At 29.5% G+C, this 27,492-nt stretch overlaps 8 non-coding genes across 8 annotated transcripts; 4 read left to right on the top strand and 4 right to left on the bottom strand.

Moving 5' to 3' along the window:
• The first annotated feature begins 1,359 nt into the window (after window positions 1-1,359).
• On the top strand, window positions 1,360-1,432 carry Trnar-acg (transfer RNA arginine (anticodon ACG)). Its single transcript has one exon. It is a non-coding gene; the product is annotated as a tRNA-Arg (tRNA).
• A 1,269-nt stretch (window positions 1,433-2,701) lies between these two features.
• On the bottom strand, window positions 2,702-2,783 carry Trnal-uaa (transfer RNA leucine (anticodon UAA)). Its single transcript has one exon. It is a non-coding gene; the product is annotated as a tRNA-Leu (tRNA).
• Window positions 2,784-8,110: 5,327 nt separating this feature from the next.
• Window positions 8,111-8,183, top strand: Trnar-acg (transfer RNA arginine (anticodon ACG)). Its single transcript has one exon. It is a non-coding gene; the product is annotated as a tRNA-Arg (tRNA).
• Window positions 8,184-9,452: 1,269 nt separating this feature from the next.
• Trnal-uaa (transfer RNA leucine (anticodon UAA)) lies at window positions 9,453-9,534 on the bottom strand. The gene has a single exon. It is a non-coding gene; the product is annotated as a tRNA-Leu (tRNA).
• A 5,339-nt stretch (window positions 9,535-14,873) lies between these two features.
• Window positions 14,874-14,946, top strand: Trnar-acg (transfer RNA arginine (anticodon ACG)). The gene has a single exon. It is a non-coding gene; the product is annotated as a tRNA-Arg (tRNA).
• Window positions 14,947-16,215: 1,269 nt separating this feature from the next.
• Window positions 16,216-16,297, bottom strand: Trnal-uaa (transfer RNA leucine (anticodon UAA)). The gene has a single exon. It is a non-coding gene; the product is annotated as a tRNA-Leu (tRNA).
• A 5,347-nt stretch (window positions 16,298-21,644) lies between these two features.
• Window positions 21,645-21,717, top strand: Trnar-acg (transfer RNA arginine (anticodon ACG)). Its single transcript has one exon. It is a non-coding gene; the product is annotated as a tRNA-Arg (tRNA).
• A 1,269-nt stretch (window positions 21,718-22,986) lies between these two features.
• On the bottom strand, window positions 22,987-23,068 carry Trnal-uaa (transfer RNA leucine (anticodon UAA)). Its single transcript has one exon. It is a non-coding gene; the product is annotated as a tRNA-Leu (tRNA).
• Window positions 23,069-27,492: the final 4,424 nt, after the last annotated feature.

Genomic DNA, 27,492 nt, shown 5'->3' on the forward strand with positions numbered 1-27,492 from the left:
TAAATAAGTTACATACCAATCAACCTTAATGACAACTTAATTTCTAATATCTTAAAAAAAAACTTATTTTAGCTGTGTTTTTTAAAAGAAAAAAGCAAAAATAGCACTTAAAATATAAATTTACCATTTGACTTTAAAAAGCTGCTATGGTTTTTTGTTAAAAAAAAGAATGCCCTATTAAATGGTTGTCACAGTAATTCTGACGCAGGGTTTAAAATAACGAAAATAAATGCAAGTAATTAAAAGTAACTTAAATGTAAACACATCAAAAAATTAAGTAAATTATTAATGAAACAAAAAAAATAAAATTAAAGTTACCATATTTTTCAACAAAAGCGCAAAATTTTATTATTTGCTTCCTGTAGAGTTTCTACAAAGTGTTAAAAAAGGGCAAATTCTAACTAACTTTATCGAACCGCTGACATTTTGTGATGTGCATATTTTGGTATGCAAGAAGTTAATTAAACTTTTGTAATCGAGGAATATTTTAGTTATTTGCAGCTAATAGCTTAGTTCGACATCATTTTGCAGAAGCATTTGGTAAGTGCAACAGTCATTAAATACACTTTTCTGTCTGTCTGTTTAATATTAAAACTGTGTTGATGGAATACACTAACAAAAGTAAGGTTGCCTATTTTTATTGCAAACTTAGGCTATTTATGTACATTACACAAACACTTGAACAATAAGAGTAGGACAACAACATAAACATGGGGTGATGTTGTGATTGTATAGAGAAGAGAAAGGATGGCTAGGAAAAGGAGGAGGGAGGGGGGTGGTGGAGATTTAAGTATGTAGAGGTAAAAGAATATTTATTCGAAAGAAAAGTTAAATAGATTATCAACAAAAACTTTATAATCTGAGGTGTCTTAATTACAATGCTTAATAATATATCGTGTTATTTTATAGAAGAGCTGACAAGATGAACAAGAAAATTAATAAATTGTTTATAAATATTTTCGTTGAAATCTATTGTCAGTTGTTACATAACTTGCACCATTATTTCCCCAAAGTTTTTAGTTTTAAACTTAATAGACGCTTATAATAAAATAAATCTGTTATGCTACTTTGCTTTTTATTGTGTCAATTCAAGCTCTATTAAAATGAGAATTTGAAATATACAAAATACGTTTTAAATTATATAGGAAATAGACAATAATAAATAAATTTTGCGTACGCCGTGTGAAAGGGCCTTTATTTTAAACAATTAACTATTAAATCTAAAAATAGCGTGTTTACAGCAAATAAATTCAAAAAGTTTCTGGGGAAGCATGCCCATTATTTCGTTTTTTGTTTGGACAGACTTAACATTTTTAAAGTTTTAATTAACAAAACATTATTTATCAAATTTGACAGTGCGGGTGCGTGGCGCAATGGATAACGCGTCTGCCTACGGAGCAGAAGATTCCAGGTTCGAGTCCTGGCGCGCTCGTATTTTATTTAGCAAAATTTTTCCTACTTTAAGTACGTGAAATACTTATTTATGCTTAAGACATATTTATTTGTTCACTTTTCATCACACACAGAGTTACGGTTGCTAATTGAATCACACGATGTAATTGATAAAGTCGGTTTCATTTCACAATGGCATTGTGACGTTGAATAAAAGGGCAAAAAATTTGTACCTTTTTGCATAGGAAAGGGTGACCCTTGCCTAAATTTTTTTAAATCATTTTACAATTAATAAAACAAAAATAAACAATTGGATTAGGTTAAAGTAGTGATTGGGCTTCGTGAATAATAAAAAAGTGGCAATAAAGAGTAGGAAATGTATGTAATTTTTTTATACGCTATTTGAAGCGGTTTTATTGCATACTGTACAAAATCGTAAAACATACTCGTTGGGTTAATAAGTTTGCTTTGTTCTTTAAAAACACGATTAATAACGATAAAATTGCATCGCAGCGAAACAAAGCCATGTGTATTATAAGACGTCTTATATTTCTAGTTGTTGTTTAATTGTAAAAAAACTTAAAAAATGAGAAGCTGAATAAGTCAAGATGTAGTTTTTAAACAACAAATTTAATTTTCATACACAAAAGGTAAGTATTCTTTTTCTGAAAATAATTTTTAACTAGGGATATTCTCGGATAGAACATAAGAAGCCAATTTTCCAATTCGGTAAGTGATTGGTTTTGTGATAACAAACAAGGAGGTGCCTAGAATAAACATCCTTATATTGCAAAGTCTGAATAGTGGTAGCGTTAATCGGTTTTGCAACGCTTTGCAATAAAACTTGCAAATGCTTACTAGCAAGATTTATTACCGTCAACATTGTCACCAGACCAAGGAGCACAGTTTCAGTCGATACTTTTTAGGATTAAAATTTTCTTGACCTCACTCCCTACAAGAGTCTTTTACAGCGTTTATTTGTTCAAGCAAATGCTCAAAATATCAAAAACATTTTACTTAAAGTGGTAAAGGTTCATGATTTTTACTTTGGGTATAAAATTAGGTATTTTATTGTCAATTATGCTTAAATATTTGCTTGATTAATAAAAAATAAGATAAATATTTTGCTTTTAAATTTAGTTTGATTATATTATACGACATCGATGCGTGTTTGTTTGCTGAAATTTAGTCTAGTTATTATAAAGGTTATATTTTAATTTACTGTGTAAGTTTTTTTTATAAAAAAAAGGTTTAAACGGTTTTGAACCAAATGTCATTTTTTTTAAAATAAATCAAGTTAAAATGAAATTACTGGGTGTGGGGTTCGAACCCACGCGGACATTCGTCCATTGGAACTTAAGTCCAACGCCTTAACCACTCGCCAACCCAGTAAGTGCGAAAGCCTTGTTAAGATGCTAATAAACATAAATCTTAAGTAAGCCACCAATTGTGATTGGCAGCCTTATGCCTTATTGTCTTTCGAAACTTTGATTTTAAGTCAATTTTTTTTGGTTGGTTTAAACAAGGTGTTTGCGTAGCGAGCTTTGTGCGTACTTCGCGTCCTACTATTTCCTCGGGTATTCTAAACTTTTTTGGGGTGGTTCATTTTAAAGTAGGAAATGTCATTTTGTATTGCCTTTAACATGCATTTTATTTAAATAACACGATTAGATATATAAAACTGTTATTATATTGCAAAACCTGTTACAGCAATAAAATAAATTTTAAATGGGCAAGTAATTCTTTTCTTTAATGAAATGCAATAACAGTCTTTAATTTAGTAACCATAATTATTTTTGTAATTGCGACAAAAATTATTTTAAATCACTTTATTAACAAAAGTAAATTAACGTAAAAGTTGCAACAAATATTTGCAGCTGGCCATTTACCCACAACCAGCAATTCGAATTTTTATCACTTTTGCTTATTTATTAAACATATATGTAGTTTTACAGACGTGATCCTACAACTTGAGTTGTAATAAAAAATATCTATCGGCTTACGTTTAAAAAATTAAAAATACGAACAATATGCCTTTTTTCTTTTAACTTTATTAATTGTTAGTCCACAAATAAGATTGGTTTGATTAAAATTCGATAAAAAATGTTAAAATTTAACATTCGTTTGATTAAAATTTGACAATTTGTTCAGCAAAATTTTATAAAATTCTGTTTTTAAAAATTATACAAATAGCATATATACCTTATTCAAATAGGAACAAAGTTGGTTGTTAGAAACGGTCAAAAGAATAACAGCAATTATAACTGTAAAGAAACTGCACTTAGCATATCTACACATATTACTGTAAATACCTAGCTTATTGGGACAAAAATCTACACTTAACCAATAAAAATAATTAAAACCCCAAAACCATGAAAAAATTACAATGCCATGGGACGAGCATTTAAATAATTGAATAAAATCACGCTAGCTGCCTCAAGAAGGAAAAGCAAGAGTTGCCGTGACCGATTGGTTAAGGCTATAAAAAAGGAAACTAATCAGCACTGCAGGCACAAGTTCGAATCCTGCCGAAAACGCATTTTTTTTGCATTTTTTAATTAAAAATTAAATTAAATAAATACAATTTTAGAAATTAAAGTTGCCTTGAAAAGTAAACAAAAAAGTTGTCGTGGCCGAGGCCATAGACTTACAATCTTTTAGGCGCTGTCCGCACATATTCGAATCCTGCCGACAACGAATTTTTTTATTTAGTTTTAGTTCAAATTTAAATAATTAATTAAAATCGCGCTAGCTGCTCGGGGAAAAAAACTTATTTTAGACTTGATTTCTTTTAGGCTCTGCCCGCGAAGGTTCGAGTCCAGCCGATAACGCATTTTTATTTCAGTTTTGTTATAAAATTAATTTAAATCACGCTAGCTGCTCCGAGAATCCAACATAACAGTTGTCAGGTTCGAATCCTGCCGACAACGCATTATTTTATTTTAAATACAAATTTAATTAACTAATTAAAATCACGCGAGGTGCTTCTAGAATGGAACATTAGAGTTGTCGTGGCCGATTGGTGGAGCTATAGGTTTGAGTTTTTTGAGGCTCTGCCCGCGCAGGTTCGACTCATGCCGACAACGCTTTATTTTATGTTTTAATACAACTTTAAATAATTTGATTAAATCACGCTGGCTGCTCCGAGATTCCAACATACGAATTGGCGTGGCCGAGTCGTTAAGGCAATCGACTTGAAATCTTTTGCGCTTTGCCCGCGAAGGTTCGAATCCTGTCGACAACGGATTTTTTTTAACTAAAATTACGCTAGCTGCCTTAAAGGGAACAAAGAGTTTATCCACAAAAAATAAGTAACGTTGTTCAGTGGATATCGTTGGACAGTACCTTCATAATAAAACTTTTACTGATCGTGCGGTAAATGATTAGGCGCTAATGGGGATCGACCCCAGGACCTTCTTTTTACTAGACAGGCGCTTTAACACTATGTCATAATGCCTTTAAAGAAAGTCGATGTATCAGTCATGTCGTTACAAACAAATGTATTTAAAATAAAGTAAAGTATTTTAATATTTAAATTCTTGTTGAAAACTCCCAAATTGAACGATCTATGCATCATAACATTAAAACGCACGTCGAAAATAAAAAAACTATTTCTACACGGACCGTCTGGGTGAAAACCAGAAATCCCAAGCTTGACAAGCATAAACTTTACCACCGATGTTTAATATTGTCTCCAAGATAAGTTTTGTTAAAAATGGAGTGTAGTAAATTTATTGATTAATAACTGCCCTTAGCTGTCGGTTGTTTACAAGAATATAAAATTCTGTCTAATTTCTTTCAAAATTAAACGCTAAATTAAGTAATGTCTAAATCCATGTTTACCTCCAACTTTTCGGTTAAAGAGTTAAACGCGCCAATGATTGCGACACAGAAACGACTGATTTGCGACATTTCTATCAAATTTGCAAAGCAAAATTGTAAAAAAAGCGATTATATATTTGACCCTAGGTGGACTCGAACCGCAATCTTTTAAATTAAAAAGAAAATAATAATGATAAACATTTATCTAATAATTAAATACATAAAATTTGATTTAATAATTTAGTTGATAATCATAATTAATTTATGTTTATCTTTATTTATTAATAGAGATTTATTTCAAAAATGATGAAATTATTTTAAATCTTATTTTATTTATCAAATAAATCTAGTTGTAAGTATTTTTGCTTGTTGTGATGATGAATTTAAAATTACTTTGACACAATTATTGCGTTTTAAAAAAACCCTTTTCAATATAAATATATTAAAACAGTTTTACAAACGTAAACATGTGCATTACCAGCTTCTTTTAAACATCTTTAGAAGACAAAAATAATTTTATAAATCCAAAATCAGATGATTGATTTAATGGAAGTTAAAGAATCTGTATTTTTCCATTAATCTTAAAGGTTGATAAACTACTTTTTTTGCTAGATGGTGGACTAAATTGCAGAAAAAATCTTAAAGGTCTGTGTTTTTTTCAAAACTCCTTTATATTGCCCACCACTTGCCTGAACATTACCAGACAGGATTGCATAATTAGTAATAACAAATTTTAACTTGTTTAAAAAAACTTTTGAATCGAATCAGTATTTTATTTATTTAGTCACCAAGGCTTCATAGCTTAGTGGTAAAGCGTCTGTCTCGTAAACAGGAGATCCTGGGTTCAATCTCCAGAAACGCCTAATATAATTTTACTATCATGAAGTTGGTTGTTATTTTAAAAAAAATTTTTTCTGATTACTTTAAAATAATACGTTAAACTTTAAACACCACGAAGATTTGTAAACCTATCATGACGTTTATGTTAAATTAGGCTATTGTTTATCTTCCGACTGTAATTAACAGCTTATGCAAATTCTAACTCGCGAATATAAAAAAAGTCGACTAAATTTTATTATTTTTTTTGATATTCTGTGCAATGTTTTTGCACAAGTAGCAAATTTAATAATTTTGATTGTTCTTAATGATTGGTTGTGTACAAGAATATGAGATTCCGACTATTTAAAAAAAATTAACACTAAATTTACTTTGAAGTCCAAATCCATGTTTGTTTGGTGGCGTCCGTTTAGTAAAACTAAATTGCCAGGTTTAATTTAAGTATATGCACTTAATATGAAGCGTAAATGACTAGATTAAAATATGAATCAATACCAGAAAAAAAACAGATAAATTTTTGTGCGACAAGAAATGTTAAATATAAACTGCAAATTTCATAAACAAGTTATAATTAAAAGCATTCGATATACTTTTGACATCGAAAAAAGAAAGTCAAAGCTTGTCAGCACATAAAATTTCGTATTAAATCAACATCAAATATTTTTTTTATTAAAATTAAAGTAAGTTTATGTGAATTTATTTTAAATAAGTTACATACCAATCAACCTTAATGACAACTTAATTTCTAATATCTTAAAAAAAAACTTATTTTAGCTGTGTTTTTTAAAAGAAAAAAGCAAAAATAGCACTTAAAATATAAATTTACCATTTGACTTTAAAAAGCTGCTATGGTTTTTTGTTAAAAAAAAGAATGCCCTATTAAATGGTTGTCACAGTAATTCTGACGCAGGGTTTAAAATAACGAAAATAAATGCAAGTAATTAAAAGTAACTTAAATGTAAACACATCAAAAAATTAAGTAAATTATTAATGAAACAAAAAAAATAAAATTAAAGTTACCATATTTTTCAACAAAAGCGCAAAATTTTATTATTTGCTTCCTGTAGAGTTTCTACAAAGTGTTAAAAAAGGGCAAATTCTAACTAACTTTATCGAACCGCTGACATTTTGTGATGTGCATATTTTGGTATGCAAGAAGTTAATTAAACTTTTGTAATCGAGGAATATTTTAGTTATTTGCAGCTAATAGCTTAGTTCGACATCATTTTGCAGAAGCATTTGGTAAGTGCAACAGTCATTAAATACACTTTTCTGTCTGTCTGTTTAATATTAAAACTGTGTTGATGGAATACACTAACAAAAGTAAGGTTGCCTATTTTTATTGCAAACTTAGGCTATTTATGTACATTACACAAACACTTGAACAATAAGAGTAGGACAACAACATAAACATGGGGTGATGTTGTGATTGTATAGAGAAGAGAAAGGATGGCTAGGAAAAGGAGGAGGGAGGGGGGTGGTGGAGATTTAAGTGTAGAGGTAAAAGAATATTTATTCGAAAGAAAAGTTAAATAGATTATCAACAAAAACTTTATAATCTGAGGTGTCTTAATTACAATGCTTAATAATATATCGTGTTATTTTATAGAAGAGCTGACAAGATGAACAAGAAAATTAATAAATTGTTTATAAATATTTTCGTTGAAATCTATTGTCAGTTGTTACATAACTTGCACCATTATTTCCCCAAAGTTTTTAGTTTTAAACTTAATAGACGCTTATAATAAAATAAATCTGTTATGCTACTTTGCTTTTTATTGTGTCAATTCAAGCTCTATTAAAATGAGAATTTGAAATATACAAAATACGTTTTAAATTATATAGGAAATAGACAATAATAAATAAATTTTGCGTACGCCGTGTGAAAGGGCCTTTATTTTAAACAATTAACTATTAAATCTAAAAATAGCGTGTTTACAGCAAATAAATTCAAAAAGTTTCTGGGGAAGCATGCCCATTATTTCGTTTTTTGTTTGGACAGACTTAACATTTTTAAAGTTTTAATTAACAAAACATTATTTATCAAATTTGACAGTGCGGGTGCGTGGCGCAATGGATAACGCGTCTGCCTACGGAGCAGAAGATTCCAGGTTCGAGTCCTGGCGCGCTCGTATTTTATTTAGCAAAATTTTTCCTACTTTAAGTACGTGAAATACTTATTTATGCTTAAGACATATTTATTTGTTCACTTTTCATCACACACAGAGTTACGGTTGCTAATTGAATCACACGATGTAATTGATAAAGTCGGTTTCATTTCACAATGGCATTGTGACGTGGAATAAAAGGGCAAAAAATTTGTACTTTTTTGCATAGGAAAGGGTGACCCTTGCCTAAATTTTTTTAAATCATTTTACAATTAATAAAACAAAAATAAACAATTGGATTAGGTTAAAGTAGTGATTGGGCTTCGTGAATAATAAAAAAGTGGCAATAAAGAGTAGGAAATGTATGTAATTTTTTTATACGCTATTTGAAGCGGTTTTATTGCATACTGTACAAAATCGTAAAACATACTCGTTGGGTTAATAAGTTTGCTTTGTTCTTTAAAAACACGATTAATAACGATAAAATTGCATCGCAGCGAAACAAAGCCATGTGTATTATAAGACGTCTTATATTTCTAGTTGTTGTTTAATTGTAAAAAAACTTAAAAAATGAGAAGCTGAATAAGTCAAGATGTAGTTTTTAAACAACAAATTTAATTTTCATACACAAAAGGTAAGTATTCTTTTTCTGAAAATAATTTTTAACTAGGGATATTCTCGGATAGAACATAAAAAGCCAATTTTCCAATTCGGTAAGTGATTGGTTTTGTGATAACAAACAAGGAGGTGCCTAGAATAAACATCCTTATATTGCAAAGTCTGAATAGTGGTAGCGTTAATCGGTTTTGCAACGCTTTGCAATAAAACTTGCAAATGCTTACTAGCAAGATTTATTACCGTCAACATTGTCACCAGACCAAGGAGCACAGTTTCAGTCGATACTTTTTAGGATTAAAATTTTCTTGACCTCACTCCCTACAAGAGTCTTTTACAGCGTTTATTTGTTCAAGCAAATGCTCAAAATATCAAAAACATTTTACTTAAAGTGGTAAAGGTTCATGATTTTTACTTTGGGTATAAAATTAGGTATTTTATTGTCAATTATGCTTAAATATTTGCTTGATTAATAAAAAATAAGATAAATATTTTGCTTTTAAATTTAGTTTGATTATATTATACGACATCGATGCGTGTTTGTTTGCTGAAATTTAGTCTAGTTATTATAAAGGTTATATTTTAATTTACTGTGTAAGTTTTTTTTATAAAAAAAAGGTTTAAACGGTTTTGAACCAAATGTCATTTTTTTTAAAATAAATCAAGTTAAAATGAAATTACTGGGTGTGGGGTTCGAAACCACGCGGACATTCGTCCATTGGAACTTAAGTCCAACGCCTTAACCACTCGCCAACCCAGTAAGTGCGAAAGCCTTGTTAAGATGCTAATAAACATAAATCTTAAGTAAGCCACCAATTGTGATTGGCAGCCTTATGCCTTATTGTCTTTCGAAACTTTGATTTTAAGTCAATTTTTTTTGGTTGGTTTAAACAAGGTGTTTGCGTAGCGAGCTTTGTGCGTACTTCGCGTCCTACTATTTCCTCGGGTATTCTAAACTTTTTTGGGGTGGTTCATTTTAAAGTAGGAAATGTCATTTTGTATTGCCTTTAACATGCATTTTATTTAAATAACACGATTAGATATATAAAACTGTTATTATATTGCAAAACCTGTTACAGCAATAAAATAAATTTTAAATGGGCAAGTAATTCTTTTCTTTAATGAAATGCAATAACAGTCTTTAATTTAGTAACCATAATTATTTTTGTAATTGCGACAAAAATTATTTTAAATCACTTTATTAACAAAAGTAAATTAACGTAAAAGTTGCAACAAATATTTGCAGCTGGCCATTTACCCACAACCAGCAATTCGAATTTTTATCACTTTTGCTTATTTATTAAACATATATGTAGTTTTACAGACGTGATCCTACAACTTGAGTTGTAATAAAAAATATCTATCGGCTTACGTTTAAAAAATTAAAAATACGAACAATATGCCTTTTTTCTTTTAACTTTATTAATTGTTAGTCCACAAATAAGATTGGTTTGATTAAAATTCGATAAAAAATGTTAAAATTTAACATTCGTTTGATTAAAATTTGACAATTTGTTCAGCAAAATTTTATAAAATTCTGTTTTTAAAAATTATACAAATAGCATATATACCTTATTCAAATAGGAACAAAGTTGGTTGTTAGAAACGGTCAAAAGAATAACAGCAATTATAACTGTAAAGAAACTGCACTTAGCATATCTACACATATTACTGTAAATACCTAGCTTATTGGGACAAAAATCTACACTTAACCAATAAAAATAATTAAAACCCCAAAACCATGAAAAAATTACAATGCCATGGGACGAGCATTTAAATAATTGAATAAAATCACGCTAGCTGCCTCAAGAAGGAAAAGCAAGAGTTGCCGTGACCGATTGGTTAAGGCTATAAAAAAGGAAACTAATCAGCACTGCAGGCACAAGTTAGAATCCTGCCGAAAACGCATTTTTTTTGCATTTTTTAATTAAAAATTAAATTAAATAAATACAATTTTAGAAATTAAAGTTGCCTTGAAAAGTAAACAAAAAAGTTGTCGTGGCCGAGGCCATAGACTTACAATCTTTTAGGCGCTGTCCGCACATATTCGAATCCTGCCGACAACGAATTTTTTTATTTAGTTTTAGTTCAAATTTAAATAATTAATTAAAATCGCGCTAGCTGCTCGGGGAAAAAAACTTATTTTAGACTTGATTTCTTTTAGGCTCTGCCCGCGAAGGTTCGAGTCCAGCCGATAACGCATTTTTATTTCAGTTTTGTTATAAAATTAATTTAAATCACGCTAGCTGCTCCGAGAATCCAACATAACAGTTGTCAGGTTCGAATCCTGCCGACAACGCATTATTTTATTTTAAATACAAATTTAATTAACTAATTAAAATCACGCGAGGTGCTTCTAGAATGGAACATTAGAGTTGTCGTGGCCGATTGGTGGAGCTATAGGTTTGAGTTTTTTGAGGCTCTGCCCGCGCAGGTTCGACTCATGCCGACAACGCTTTATTTTATGTTTTAATACAACTTTAAATAATTTGATTAAATCACGCTGGCTGCTCCGAGATTCCAACATACGAATTGGCGTGGCCGAGTCGTTAAGGCAATCGACTTGAAATCTTTTGCGCTTTGCCCGCGAAGGTTCGAATCCTGTCGACAACGGATTTTTTTTTACTAATTTTTTAACTAAAATTACGCTAGCTGCCTTAAAGGGAACAAAGAGTTTATCCACAAAAAATAAGTAACGTTGTTCAGTGGATATCGTTGGACAGTACCTTCATAATAAAACTTTTACTGATCGTGCGGTAAATGATTAGGCGCTAATGGGGATCGACCCCAGGACCTTCTTTTTACTAGACAGGCGCTTTAACACTATGTCATAATGCCTTTAAAGAAAGTCGATGTATCAGTCATGTCGTTACAAACAAATGTATTTAAAATAAAGTAAAGTATTTTAATATTTAAATTCTTGTTGAAAACTCCCAAATTGAACGATCTATGCATCATAACATTAAAACGCACGTCGAAAATAAAAAAACTATTTCTACACGGACCGTCTGGGTGAAAACCAGAAATCCCAAGCTTGACAAGCATAAACTTTACCACCGATGTTTAATATTGTCTCCAAGATAAGTTTTGTTAAAAATGGAGTGTAGTAAATTTATTGATTAATAACTGCCCTTAGCTGTCGGTTGTTTACAAGAATATAAAATTCTGTCTAATTTCTTTCAAAATTAAACGCTAAATTAAGTAATGTCTAAATCCATGTTTACCTCCAACTTTTCGGTTAAAGAGTTAAACGCGCCAATGATTGCGACACAGAAACGACTGATTTGCGACATTTCTATCAAATTTGCAAAGCAAAATTGTAAAAAAAGCGATTATATATTTGACCCTAGGTGGACTCGAACCGCAATCTTTTAAATTAAAAAGAAAATAATAATGATAAACATTTATCTAATAATTAAATACATAAAATTTGATTTAATAATTTAGTTGATAATCATAATTAATTTATGTTTATCTTTATTTATTAATAGAGATTTATTTCAAAAATGATGAAATTATTTTAAATCTTATTTTATTTATCAAATAAATCTAGTTGTAAGTATTTTTGCTTGTTGTGATGATGAATTTAAAATTACTTTGACACAATTATTGCGTTTTAAAAAAACCCTTTTCAATATAAATATATTAAAACAGTTTTACAAACGTAAACATGTGCATTACCAGCTTCTTTTAAACATCTTTAGAAGACAAAAATAATTTTATAAATCCAAAATCAGATGATTGATTTAATGGAAGTTAAAGAATCTGTATTTTTCCATTAATCTTAAAGGTTGATAAACTACTTTTTTTGCTAGATGGTGGACTAAATTGCAGAAAAAATCTTAAAGGTCTGTGTTTTTTTCAAAACTCCTTTATATTGCCCACCACTTGCCTGAACATTACCAGACAGGATTGCATAATTAGTAATAACAAATTTTAACTTGTTTAAAAAAACTTTTGAATCGAATCAGTATTTTATTTATTTAGTGACCAAGGCTTCATAGCTTAGTGGTAAAGCGTCTGTCTCGTAAACAGGAGATCCTGGGTTCAATCTCCAGAAACGCCTAATATTATTTTACTATCATGAAGTTGGTTGTTATTTTAAAAAAAATTTTTTCTGATTACTTTAAAATAATACGTTAAACTTTAAACACCACGAAGATTTGTAAACCTATCATGACGTTTATGTTAAATTAGGCTATTGTTTATCTTCCGACTGTAATTAACAGCTTATGCAAATTCTAACTCGCGAATATAAAAAAAGTCGACTAAATTTTATTATTTTTTTTGATATTCTGTGCAATGTTTTTGCACAAGTAGCAAATTTAATAATTTTGATTGTTCTTAATGATTGGTTGTGTACAAGAATATGAGATTCCGACTATTTAAAAAAAATTAACACTAAATTTACTTTGAAGTCCAAATCCATGTTTGTTTGGTGGCGTCCGTTTAGTAAAACTAAATTGCCAGGTTTAATTTAAGTATATGCACTTAATATGAAGCGTAAATGACTAGATTAAAATATGAATCAATACCAGAAAAAAAACAGATAAATTTTTGTGCGACAAGAAATGTTAAATATAAACTGCAAATTTCATAAACAAGTTATAATTAAAAGCATTCGATATACTTTTGACATCGAAAAAAGAAAGTCAAAGCTTGTCAGCACATAAAATTTCGTATTAAATCAACATCAAATATTTTTTTTATTAAAATTAAAGTAAGTTTATGTGAATTTATTTTAAATAAGTTACATACCAATCAACCTTAATGACAACTTAATTTCTAATATCTTAAAAAAAAACTTATTTTAGCTGTGTTTTTTAAAAGAAAAAAGCAAAAATAGCACTTAAAATATAAATTTACCATTTGACTTTAAAAAGCTGCTATGGTTTTTTGTTAAAAAAAAGAATGCCCTATTAAATGGTTGTCACAGTAATTCTGACGCAGGGTTTAAAATAACGAAAATAAATGCAAGTAATTAAAAGTAACTTAAATGTAAACACATCAAAAAATTAAGTAAATTATTAATGAAACAAAAAAAATAAAATTAAAGTTACCATATTTTTCAACAAAAGCGCAAAATTTTATTATTTGCTTCCTGTAGAGTTTCTACAAAGTGTTAAAAAAGGGCAAATTCTAACTAACTTTATCGAACCGCTGACATTTTGTGATGTGCATATTTTGGTATGCAAGAAGTTAATTAAACTTTTGTAATCGAGGAATATTTTAGTTATTTGCAGCTAATAGCTTAGTTCGACATCATTTTGCAGAAGCATTTGGTAAGTGCAACAGTCATTAAATACACTTTTCTGTCTGTCTGTTTAATATTAAAACTGTGTTGATGGAATACACTAACAAAAGTAAGGTTGCCTATTTTTATTGCAAACTTAGGCTATTTATGTACATTACACAAACACTTGAACAATAAGAGTAGGACAACAACATAAACATGGGGTGATGTTGTGATTGTATAGAGAAGAGAAAGGATGGCTAGGAAAAGGAGGAGGGAGGGGGGTGGTGGAGATTTAAGTGTAGAGGTAAAAGAATATTTATTCGAAAGAAAAGTTAAATAGATTATCAACAAAAACTTTATAATCTGAGGTGTCTTAATTACAATGCTTAATAATATATCGTGTTATTTTATAGAAGAGCTGACAAGATGAACAAGAAAATTAATAAATTGTTTATAAATATTTTCGTTGAAATCTATTGTCAGTTGTTACATAACTTGCACCATTATTTCCCCAAAGTTTTTAGTTTTAAACTTAATAGACGCTTATAATAAAATAAATCTGTTATGCTACTTTGCTTTTTATTGTGTCAATTCAAGCTCTATTAAAATGAGAATTTGAAATATACAAAATACGTTTTAAATTATATAGGAAATAGACAATAATAAATAAATTTTGCGTACGCCGTGTGAAAGGGCCTTTATTTTAAACAATTAACTATTAAATCTAAAAATAGCGTGTTTACAGCAAATAAATTCAAAAAGTTTCTGGGGAAGCATGCCCATTATTTCGTTTTTTGTTTGGACAGACTTAACATTTTTAAAGTTTTAATTAACAAAACATTATTTATCAAATTTGACAGTGCGGGTGCGTGGCGCAATGGATAACGCGTCTGCCTACGGAGCAGAAGATTCCAGGTTCGAGTCCTGGCGCGCTCGTATTTTATTTAGCAAAATTTTTCCTACTTTAAGTACGTGAAATACTTATTTATGCTTAAGACATATTTATTTGTTCACTTTTCATCACACACAGAGTTACGGTTGCTAATTGAATCACACGATGTAATTGATAAAGTCGGTTTCATTTCACAATGGCATTGTGACGTGGAATAAAAGGGCAAAAAATTTGTACTTTTTTGCATAGGAAAGGGTGACCCTTGCCTAAATTTTTTTAAATCATTTTACAATTAATAAAACAAAAATAAACAATTGGATTAGGTTAAAGTAGTGATTGGGCTTCGTGAATAATAAAAAAGTGGCAATAAAGAGTAGGAAATGTATGTAATTTTTTTATACGCTATTTGAAGCGGTTTTATTGCATACTGTACAAAATCGTAAAACATACTCGTTGGGTTAATAAGTTTGCTTTGTTCTTTAAAAACACGATTAATAACGATAAAATTGCATCGCAGCGAAACAAAGCCATGTGTATTATAAGACGTCTTATATTTCTAGTTGTTGTTTAATTGTAAAAAAACTTAAAAAATGAGAAGCTGAATAAGTCAAGATGTAGTTTTTAAACAACAAATTTAATTTTCATACACAAAAGGTAAGTATTCTTTTTCTGAAAATAATTTTTAACTAGGGATATTCTCGGATAGAACATAAAAAGCCAATTTTCCAATTCGGTAAGTGATTGGTTTTGTGATAACAAACAAGGAGGTGCCTAGAATAAACATCCTTATATTGCAAAGTCTGAATAGTGGTAGCGTTAATCGGTTTTGCAACGCTTTGCAATAAAACTTGCAAATGCTTACTAGCAAGATTTATTACCGTCAACATTGTCACCAGACCAAGGAGCACAGTTTCAGTCGATACTTTTTAGGATTAAAATTTTCTTGACCTCACTCCCTACAAGAGTCTTTTACAGCGTTTATTTGTTCAAGCAAATGCTCAAAATATCAAAAACATTTTACTTAAAGTGGTAAAGGTTCATGATTTTTACTTTGGGTATAAAATTAGGTATTTTATTGTCAATTATGCTTAAATATTTGCTTGATTAATAAAAAATAAGATAAATATTTTGCTTTTAAATTTAGTTTGATTATATTATACGACATCGATGCGTGTTTGTTTGCTGAAATTTAGTCTAGTTATTATAAAGGTTATATTTTAATTTACTGTGTAAGTTTTTTTTATAAAAAAAAGGTTTAAACGGTTTTGAACCAAATGTCATTTTTTTTAAAATAAATCAAGTTAAAATGAAATTACTGGGTGTGGGGTTCGAAACCACGCGGACATTCGTCCATTGGAACTTAAGTCCAACGCCTTAACCACTCGCCAACCCAGTAAGTGCGAAAGCCTTGTTAAGATGCTAATAAACATAAATCTTAAGTAAGCCACCAATTGTGATTGGCAGCCTTATGCCTTATTGTCTTTCGAAACTTTGATTTTAAGTCAATTTTTTTTGGTTGGTTTAAACAAGGTGTTTGCGTAGCGAGCTTTGTGCGTACTTCGCGTCCTACTATTTCCTCGGGTATTCTAAACTTTTTTGGGGTGGTTCATTTTAAAGTAGGAAATGTCATTTTGTATTGCCTTTAACATGCATTTTATTTAAATAACACGATTAGATATATAAAACTGTTATTATATTGCAAAACCTGTTACAGCAATAAAATAAATTTTAAATGGGCAAGTAATTCTTTTCTTTAATGAAATGCAATAACAGTCTTTAATTTAGTAACCATAATTATTTTTGTAATTGCGACAAAAATTATTTTAAATCACTTTATTAACAAAAGTAAATTAACGTAAAAGTTGCAACAAATATTTGCAGCTGGCCATTTACCCACAACCAGCAATTCGAATTTTTATCACTTTTGCTTATTTATTAAACATATATGTAGTTTTACAGACGTGATCCTACAACTTGAGTTGTAATAAAAAATATCTATCGGCTTACGTTTAAAAAATTAAAAATACGAACAATATGCCTTTTTTCTTTTAACTTTATTAATTGTTAGTCCACAAATAAGATTGGTTTGATTAAAATTCGATAAAAAATGTTAAAATTTAACATTCGTTTGATTAAAATTTGACAATTTGTTCAGCAAAATTTTATAAAATTCTGTTTTTAAAAATTATACAAATAGCATATATACCTTATTCAAATAGGAACAAAGTTGGTTGTTAGAAACGGTCAAAAGAATAACAGCAATTATAACTGTAAAGAAACTGCACTTAGCATATCTACACATATTACTGTAAATACCTAGCTTATTGGGACAAAAATCTACACTTAACCAATAAAAATAATTAAAACCCCAAAACCATGAAAAAATTACAATGCCATGGGACGAGCATTTAAATAATTGAATAAAATCACGCTAGCTGCCTCAAGAAGGAAAAGCAAGAGTTGCCGTGACCGATTGGTTAAGGCTATAAAAAAGGAAACTAATCAGCACTGCAGGCACAAGTTAGAATCCTGCCGAAAACGCATTTTTTTTGCATTTTTTAATTAAAAATTAAATTAAATAAATACAATTTTAGAAATTAAAGTTGCCTTGAAAAGTAAACAAAAAAGTTGTCGTGGCCGAGGCCATAGACTTACAATCTTTTAGGCGCTGTCCGCACATATTCGAATCCTGCCGACAACGAATTTTTTTATTTAGTTTTAGTTCAAATTTAAATAATTAATTAAAATCGCGCTAGCTGCTCGGGGAAAAAAACTTATTTTAGACTTGATTTCTTTTAGGCTCTGCCCGCGAAGGTTCGAGTCCAGCCGATAACGCATTTTTATTTCAGTTTTGTTATAAAATTAATTTAAATCACGCTAGCTGCTCCGAGAATCCAACATAACAGTTGTCAGGTTCGAATCCTGCCGACAACGCATTATTTTATTTTAAATACAAATTTAATTAACTAATTAAAATCACGCGAGGTGCTTCTAGAATGGAACATTAGAGTTGTCGTGGCCGATTGGTGGAGCTATAGGTTTGAGTTTTTTGAGGCTCTGCCCGCGCAGGTTCGACTCATGCCGACAACGCTTTATTTTATGTTTTAATACAACTTTAAATAATTTGATTAAATCACGCTGGCTGCTCCGAGATTCCAACATACGAATTGGCGTGGCCGAGTCGTTAAGGCAATCGACTTGAAATCTTTTGCGCTTTGCCCGCGAAGGTTCGAATCCTGTCGACAACGGATTTTTTTTTACTAATTTTTTAACTAAAATTACGCTAGCTGCCTTAAAGGGAACAAAGAGTTTATCCACAAAAAATAAGTAACGTTGTTCAGTGGATATCGTTGGACAGTACCTTCATAATAAAACTTTTACTGATCGTGCGGTAAATGATTAGGCGCTAATGGGGATCGACCCCAGGACCTTCTTTTTACTAGACAGGCGCTTTAACACTATGTCATAATGCCTTTAAAGAAAGTCGATGTATCAGTCATGTCGTTACAAACAAATGTATTTAAAATAAAGTAAAGTATTTTAATATTTAAATTCTTGTTGAAAACTCCCAAATTGAACGATCTATGCATCATAACATTAAAACGCACGTCGAAAATAAAAAAACTATTTCTACACGGACCGTCTGGGTGAAAACCAGAAATCCCAAGCTTGACAAGCATAAACTTTACCACCGATGTTTAATATTGTCTCCAAGATAAGTTTTGTTAAAAATGGAGTGTAGTAAATTTATTGATTAATAACTGCCCTTAGCTGTCGGTTGTTTACAAGAATATAAAATTCTGTCTAATTTCTTTCAAAATTAAACGCTAAATTAAGTAATGTCTAAATCCATGTTTACCTCCAACTTTTCGGTTAAAGAGTTAAACGCGCCAATGATTGCGACACAGAAACGACTGATTTGCGACATTTCTATCAAATTTGCAAAGCAAAATTGTAAAAAAAGCGATTATATATTTGACCCTAGGTGGACTCGAACCGCAATCTTTTAAATTAAAAAGAAAATAATAATGATAAACATTTATCTAATAATTAAATACATAAAATTTGATTTAATAATTTAGTTGATAATCATAATTAATTTATGTTTATGATTATCTTTATTTATTAATAGAGATTTATTTCAAAAATGATGAAATTATTTTAAATCTTATTTTATTTATCAAATAAATCTAGTTGTAAGTATTTTTGCTTGTTGTGATGATGAATTTAAAATTACTTTGACACAATTATTGCGTTTTAAAAAAACCCTTTTCAATATAAATATATTAAAACAGTTTTACAAACGTAAACATGTGCATTACCAGCTTCTTTTAAACATCTTTAGAAGACAAAAATAATTTTATAAATCCAAAATCAGATGATTGATTTAATGGAAGTTAAAGAATCTGTATTTTTCCATTAATCTTAAAGGTTGATAAACTACTTTTTTTGCTAGATGGTGGACTAAATTGCAGAAAAAATCTTAAAGGTCTGTGTTTTTTTCAAAACTCCTTTATATTGCCCACCACTTGCCTGAACATTACCAGACAGGATTGCATAATTAGTAATAACAAATTTTAACTTGTTTAAAAAAACTTTTGAATCGAATCAGTATTTTATTTGTTTAGACACCAAGGCTTCATAGCTTAGTGGTAAAGCGTCTGTCTCGTAAACAGGAGATCCTGGGTTCAATCTCCAGAAACGCCTAATATTATTTTACTATCATGAAGTTAGTTGTTATTTTAAAAAAAAATTTTTCTGATTACTTTAAAATAATACGTTAAACTTTAAACACCACGAAGATTTGTAAACCTATCATGACGTTTATGTTAAATTAGGCTATTGTTTATCTTCCGACTGTAATTAACAGCTTATGCAAATTCTAACTCGCGAATATAAAAAAAGTCGACTAAATTTTATTATTTTTTTTGATATTCTGTGCAATGTTTTTGCACAAGTAGCAAATTTAATAATTTTGATTGTTCTTAATGATTGGTTGTGTACAAGAATATGAGATTCCGACTATTTAAAAAAAATTAACACTAAATTTACTTTGAAGTCCAAATCCATGTTTGTTTGGTGGCGTCCGTTTAGTAAAACTAAATTGCCAGGTTTAATTTAAGTATATGCACTTAATATGAAGCGTAAATGACTAGATTAAAATATGAATCAATACCAGAAAAAAAACAGATAAATTTTTGTGCGACAAGAAATGTTAAATATAAACTGCAAATTTCATAAACAAGTTATAATTAAAAGCATTCGATATACTTTTGACATCGAAAAAAGAAAGTCAAAGCTTGTCAGCACATAAAATTTCGTATTAAATCAACATCAAATATTTTTTTTATTAAAATTAAAGTAAGTTTATGTGAATTTATTTTAAATAAGTTACATACCAATCAACCTTAATGACAACTTAATTTCTAATATCTTAAAAAAAAACTTATTTTAGCTGTGTTTTTTAAAAGAAAAAAGCAAAAATAGCACTTAAAATATAAATTTACCATTTGACTTTAAAAAGCTGCTATGGTTTTTTGTTAAAAAAAAGAATGCCCTATTAAATGGTTGTCACAGTAATTCTGACGCAGGGTTTAAAATAACGAAAATAAATGCAAGTAATTAAAAGTAACTTAAATGTAAACACATCAAAAAATTAAGTAAATTATTAATGAAACAAAAAAAATAAAATTAAAGTTACCATATTTTTCAACAAAAGCGCAAAATTTTATTATTTGCTTCCTGTAGAGTTTCTACAAAGTGTTAAAAAAGGGCAAATTCTAACTAACTTTATCGAACCGCTGACATTTTGTGATGTGCATATTTTGGTATGCAAGAAGTTAATTAAACTTTTGTAATCGAGGAATATTTTAGTTATTTGCAGCTAATAGCTTAGTTCGACATCATTTTGCAGAAGCATTTGGTAAGTGCAACAGTCATTAAATACACTTTTCTGTCTGTCTGTTTAATATTAAAACTGTGTTGATGGAATACACTAACAAAAGTAAGGTTGCCTATTTTTATTGCAAACTTAGGCTATTTATGTACATTACACAAACACTTGAACAATAAGAGTAGGACAACAACATAAACATGGGGTGATGTTGTGATTGTATAGAGAAGAGAAAGGATGGCTAGGAAAAGGAGGAGGGAGGGGGGTGGTGGAGATTTAAGTATGTAGAGGTAAAAGAATATTTATTCGAAAGAAAAGTTAAATAGATTATCAACAAAAACTTTATAATCTGAGGTGTCTTAATTACAATGCTTAATAATATATCGTGTTATTTTATAGAAGAGCTGACAAGATGAACAAGAAAATTAATAAATTGTTTATAAATATTTTCGTTGAAATCTATTGTCAGTTGTTACATAACTTGCACCATTATTTCCCCAAAGTTTTTAGTTTTAAACTTAATAGACGCTTATAATAAAATAAATCTGTTATGCTACTTTGCTTTTTATTGTGTCAATTCAAGCTCTATTAAAATGAGAATTTGAAATATACAAAATACGTTTTAAATTATATAGGAAATAGACAATAATAAATAAATTTTGCGTACGCCGTGTGAAAGGGCCTTTATTTTAAACAATTAACTATTAAATCTAAAAATAGCGTGTTTACAGCAAATAAATTCAAAAAGTTTCTGGGGAAGCATGCCCATTATTTCGTTTTTTGTTTGGACAGACTTAACATTTTTAAAGTTTTAATTAACAAAACATTATTTATCAAATTTGACAGTGCGGGTGCGTGGCGCAATGGATAACGCGTCTGCCTACGGAGCAGAAGATTCCAGGTTCGAGTCCTGGCGCGCTCGTATTTTATTTAGCAAAATTTTTCCTACTTTAAGTACGTGAAATACTTATTTATGCTTAAGACATATTTATTTGTTCACTTTTCATCACACACAGAGTTACGGTTGCTAATTGAATCACACGATGTAATTGATAAAGTCGGTTTCATTTCACAATGGCATTGTGACGTTGAATAAAAGGGCAAAAAATTTGTACTTTTTTGCATAGGGAAGGGTGACCCTTGCCTAAATTTTTTTAAATCATTTTACAATTAATAAAACAAAAATAAACAATTGGATTAGGTTAAAGTAGTGATTGGGCTTCGTGAATAATAAAAAAGTGGCAATAAAGAGTAGGAAATGTATGTAATTTTTTTATACGCTATTTGAAGCGGTTTTATTGCATACTGTACAAAATCGTAAAACATACTCGTTGGGTTAATAAGTTTGCTTTGTTCTTTAAAAACACGATTAATAACGATAAAATTGCATCGCAGCGAAACAAAGCCATGTGTATTATAAGACGTCTTATATTTCTAGTTGTTGTTTAATTGTAAAAAAACTTAAAAAATGAGAAGCTGAATAAGTCAAGATGTAGTTTTTAAACAACAAATTTAATTTTCATACACAAAAGGTAAGTATTCTTTTTCTGAAAATAATTTTTAACTAGGGATATTCTCGGATAGAACATAAGAAGCCAATTTTCCAATTCGGTAAGTGATTGGTTTTGTGATAACAAACAAGGAGGTGCCTAGAATAAACATCCTTATATTGCAAAGTCTGAATAGTGGTAGCGTTAATCGGTTTTGCAACGCTTTGCAATAAAACTTGCAAATGCTTACTAGCAAGATTTATTACCGTCAACATTGTCACCAGACCAAGGAGCACAGTTTCAGTCGATACTTTTTAGGATTAAAATTTTCTTGACCTCACTCCCTACAAGAGTCTTTTACAGCGTTTATTTGTTCAAGCAAATGCTCAAAATATCAAAAACATTTTACTTAAAGTGGTAAAGGTTCATGATTTTTACTTTGGGTATAAAATTAGGTATTTTATTGTCAATTATGCTTAAATATTTGCTTGATTAATAAAAAATAAGATAAATATTTTGCTTTTAAATTTAGTTTGATTATATTATACGACATCGATGCGTGTTTGTTTGCTGAAATTTAGTCTAGTTATTATAAAGGTTATATTTTAATTTACTGTGTAAGTTTTTTTTATAAAAAAAAGGTTTAAACGGTTTTGAACCAAATGTCATTTTTTTTAAAATAAATCAAGTTAAAATGAAATTACTGGGTGTGGGGTTCGAAACCACGCGGACATTCGTCCATTGGAACTTAAGTCCAACGCCTTAACCACTCGCCAACCCAGTAAGTGCGAAAGCCTTGTTAAGATGCTAATAAACATAAATCTTAAGTAAGCCACCAATTGTGATTGGCAGCCTTATGCCTTATTGTCTTTCGAAACTTTGATTTTAAGTCAATTTTTTTTGGTTGGTTTAAACAAGGTGTTTGCGTAGCGAGCTTTGTGCGTACTTCGCGTCCTACTATTTCCTCGGGTATTCTAAACTTTTTTGGGGTGGTTCATTTTAAAGTAGGAAATGTCATTTTGTATTGCCTTTAACATGCATTTTATTTAAATAACACGATTAGATATATAAAACTGTTATTATATTGCAAAACCTGTTACAGCAATAAAATAAATTTTAAATGGGCAAGTAATTCTTTTCTTTAATGAAATGCAATAACAGTCTTTAATTTAGTAACCATAATTATTTTTGTAATTGCGACAAAAATTATTTTAAATCACTTTATTAACAAAAGTAAATTAACGTAAAAGTTGCAACAAATATTTGCAGCTGGCCATTTACCCACAACCAGCAATTCGAATTTTTATCACTTTTGCTTATTTATTAAACATATATGTAGTTTTACAGACGTGATCCTACAACTTGAGTTGTAATAAAAAATATCTATCGGCTTACGTTTAAAAAATTAAAAATACGAACAATATGCCTTTTTTCTTTTAACTTTATTAATTGTTAGTCCACAAATAAGATTGGTTTGATTAAAATTCGATAAAAAATGTTAAAATTTAACATTCGTTTGATTAAAATTTGACAATTTGTTCAGCAAAATTTTATAAAATTCTGTTTTTAAAAATTATACAAATAGCATATATACCTTATTCAAATAGGAACAAAGTTGGTTGTTAGAAACGGTCAAAAGAATAACAGCAATTATAACTGTAAAGAAACTGCACTTAGCATATCTACACATATTACTGTAAATACCTAGCTTATTGGGACAAAAATCTACACTTAACCAATAAAAATAATTAAAACCCCAAAACCATGAAAAAATTACAATGCCATGGGACGAGCATTTAAATAATTGAATAAAATCACGCTAGCTGCCTCAAGAAGGAAAAGCAAGAGTTGCCGTGACCGATTGGTTAAGGCTATAAAAAAGGAAACTAATCAGCACTGCAGGCACAAGTTCGAATCCTGCCGAAAACGCATTTTTTTTGCATTTTTTAATTAAAAATTAAATTAAATAAATACAATTTTAGAAATCAAAGTTGCCTTGAAAAGTAAACAAAAAAGTTGTCGTGGCCGAGGCCATAGACTTACAATCTTTTAGGCGCTGTCCGCACATATTCGAATCCTGCCGACAACGAATTTTTTTATTTAGTTTTAGTTCAAATTTAAATAATTAATTAAAATCGCGCTAGCTGCTCGGGGAAAAAAACTTATTTTAGACTTGATTTCTTTTAGGCTCTGCCCGCGAAGGTTCGAGTCCAGCCGATAACGCATTTTTATTTCAGTTTTGTTATAAAATTAATTTAAATCACGCTAGCTGCTCCGAGAATCCAACATAACAGTTGTCAGGTTCGAATCCTGCCGACAACGCATTATTTTATTTTAAATACAAATTTAATTAACTAATTAAAATCACGCGAGGTGCTTCTAGAATGGAACATTAGAGTTGTCGTGGCCGATTGGTGGAGCTATAGGTTTGAGTTTTTTTGAGGCTCTGCCCGCGCAGGTTCGACTCATGCCGACAACGCTTTATTTTATGTTTTAATACAACTTTAAATAATTTGATTAAATCACGCTGGCTGCTCCGAGATTCCAACATACGAATTGGCGTGGCCGAGTCGTTAAGGCAATCGACTTGAAATCTTTTGCGCTTTGCCCGCGAAGGTTCGAATCCTGTCGACAACGGATTTTTTTTTACTAATTTTTTAACTAAAATTACGCTAGCTGCCTTAAAGGGAACAAAGAGTTTATCCACAAAAAATAAGTAACGTTGTTCAGTGGATATCGTTGGACAGTACCTTCATAATAAAACTTTTACTGATCGTGCGGTAAATGATTAGGCGCTAATGGGGATCGACCCCAGGACCTTCTTTTTACTAGACAGGCGCTTTAACACTATGTCATAATGCCTTTAAAGAAAGTCGATGTATCAGTCATGTCGTTACAAACAAATGTATTTAAAATAAAGTAAAGTATTTTAATATTTAAATTCTTGTTGAAAACTCCCAAATTGAACGATCTATGCATCATAACATTAAAACGCACGTCGAAAATAAAAAAACTATTTCTACACGGACCGTCTGGGTGAAAACCAGAAATCCCAAGCTTGACAAGCATAAACTTTACCACCGATGTTTAATATTGTCTCCAAGATAAGTTTTGTTAAAAATGGAGTGTAGTAAATTTATTGATTAATAACTGCCCTTAGCTGTCGGTTGTTTACAAGAATATAAAATTCTGTCTAATTTCTTTCAAAATTAAACGCTAAATTAAGTAATGTCTAAATCCATGTTTACCTCCAACTTTTCGGTTAAAGAGTTAAACGCGCCAATGATTGCGACACAGAAACGACTGATTTGCGACATTTCTATCAAATTTGCAAAGCAAAATTGTAAAAAAAGCGATTATATATTTGACCCTAGGTGGACTCGAACCGCAATCTTTTAAATTAAAAAGAAAATAATAATGATAAACATTTATCTAATAATTAAATACATAAAATTTGATTTAATAATTTAGTTGATAATCATAATTAATTTATGTTTATCTTTATTTATTAATAGAGATTTATTTCAAAAATGATGAAATTATTTTAAATCTTATTTTATTTATCAAATAAATCTAGTTGTAAGTATTTTTGCTTGTTGTGATGATGAATTTAAAATTACTTTGACACAATTATTGCGTTTTAAAAAAACCCTTTTCAATATAAATATATTAAAACAGTTTTACAAACGTAAACATGTGCATTACCAGCTTCTTTTAAACATCTTTAGAAGACAAAAATAATTTTATAAATCCAAAATCAGATGATTGATTTAATGGAAGTTAAAGAATCTGTATTTTTCCATTAATCTTAAAGGTTGATAAACTACTTTTTTTGCTAGATGGTGGACTAAATTGCAGAAAAAATCTTAAAGGTCTGTGTTTTTTTCAAAACTCCTTTATATTGCCCACCACTTGCCTGAACATTACCAGACAGGATTGCATAATTAGTAATAACAAATTTTAACTTGTTTAAAAAAACTTTTGAATCGAATCAGTATTTTATTTATTTAGACACCAAGGCTTCATAGCTTAGTGGTAAAGCGTCTGTCTCGTAAACAGGAGATCCTGGGTTCAATCTCCAGAAACGCCTAATATTATTTTACTATCATGAAGTTAGTTGTTATTTTAAAAAAAAATTTTTCTGATTACTTTAAAATAATACGTTAAACTTTAAACACCACGAAGATTTGTAAACCTATCATGACGTTTATGTTAAATTAGGCTATTGTTTATCTTCCGACTGTAATTAACAGCTTATGCAAATTCTAACTCGCGAATATAAAAAAAGTCGACTAAATTTTATTATTTTTTTTGATATTCTGTGCAATGTTTTTGCACAAGTAGCAAATTTAATAATTTTGATTGTTCTTAATGATTGGTTGTGTACAAGAATATGAGATTCCGACTATTTAAAAAAAATTAACACTAAATTTACTTTGAAGTCCAAATCCATGTTTGTTTGGTGGCGTCCGTTTAGTAAAACTAAATTGCCAGGTTTAATTTAAGTATATGCACTTAATATGAAGCGTAAATGACTAGATTAAAATATGAATCAATACCAGAAAAAAAACAGATAAATTTTTGTGCGACAAGAAATGTTAAATATAAACTGCAAATTTCATAAACAAGTTATAATTAAAAGCATTCGATATACTTTTGACATCGAAAAAAGAAAGTCAAAGCTTGTCAGCACATAAAATTTCGTATTAAATCAACATCAAATATTTTTTTTATTAAAATTAAAGTAAGTTTATGTGAATTTATTTTAAATAAGTTACATACCAATCAACCTTAATGACAACTTAATTTCTAATATCTTAAAAAAAAACTTATTTTAGCTGTGTTTTTTAAAAGAAAAAAGCAAAAATAGCACTTAAAATATAAATTTACCATTTGACTTTAAAAAGCTGCTATGGTTTTTTGTTAAAAAAAAGAATGCCCTATTAAATGGTTGTCACAGTAATTCTGACGCAGGGTTTAAAATAACGAAAATAAATGCAAGTAATTAAAAGTAACTTAAATGTAAACACATCAAAAAATTAAGTAAATTATTAATGAAACAAAAAAAATAAAATTAAAGTTACCATATTTTTCAACAAAAGCGCAAAATTTTATTATTTGCTTCCTGTAGAGTTTCTACAAAGTGTTAAAAAAGGGCAAATTCTAACTAACTTTATCGAACCGCTGACATTTTGTGATGTGCATAT

The sequence above is a fragment of the Corella eumyota genome, chromosome 7 (assembly GCF_963082875.1).
Source record: "Corella eumyota chromosome 7, kaCorEumy4.1, whole genome shotgun sequence".
Lineage (NCBI taxonomy): Eukaryota > Metazoa > Chordata > Ascidiacea > Phlebobranchia > Corellidae > Corella > Corella eumyota.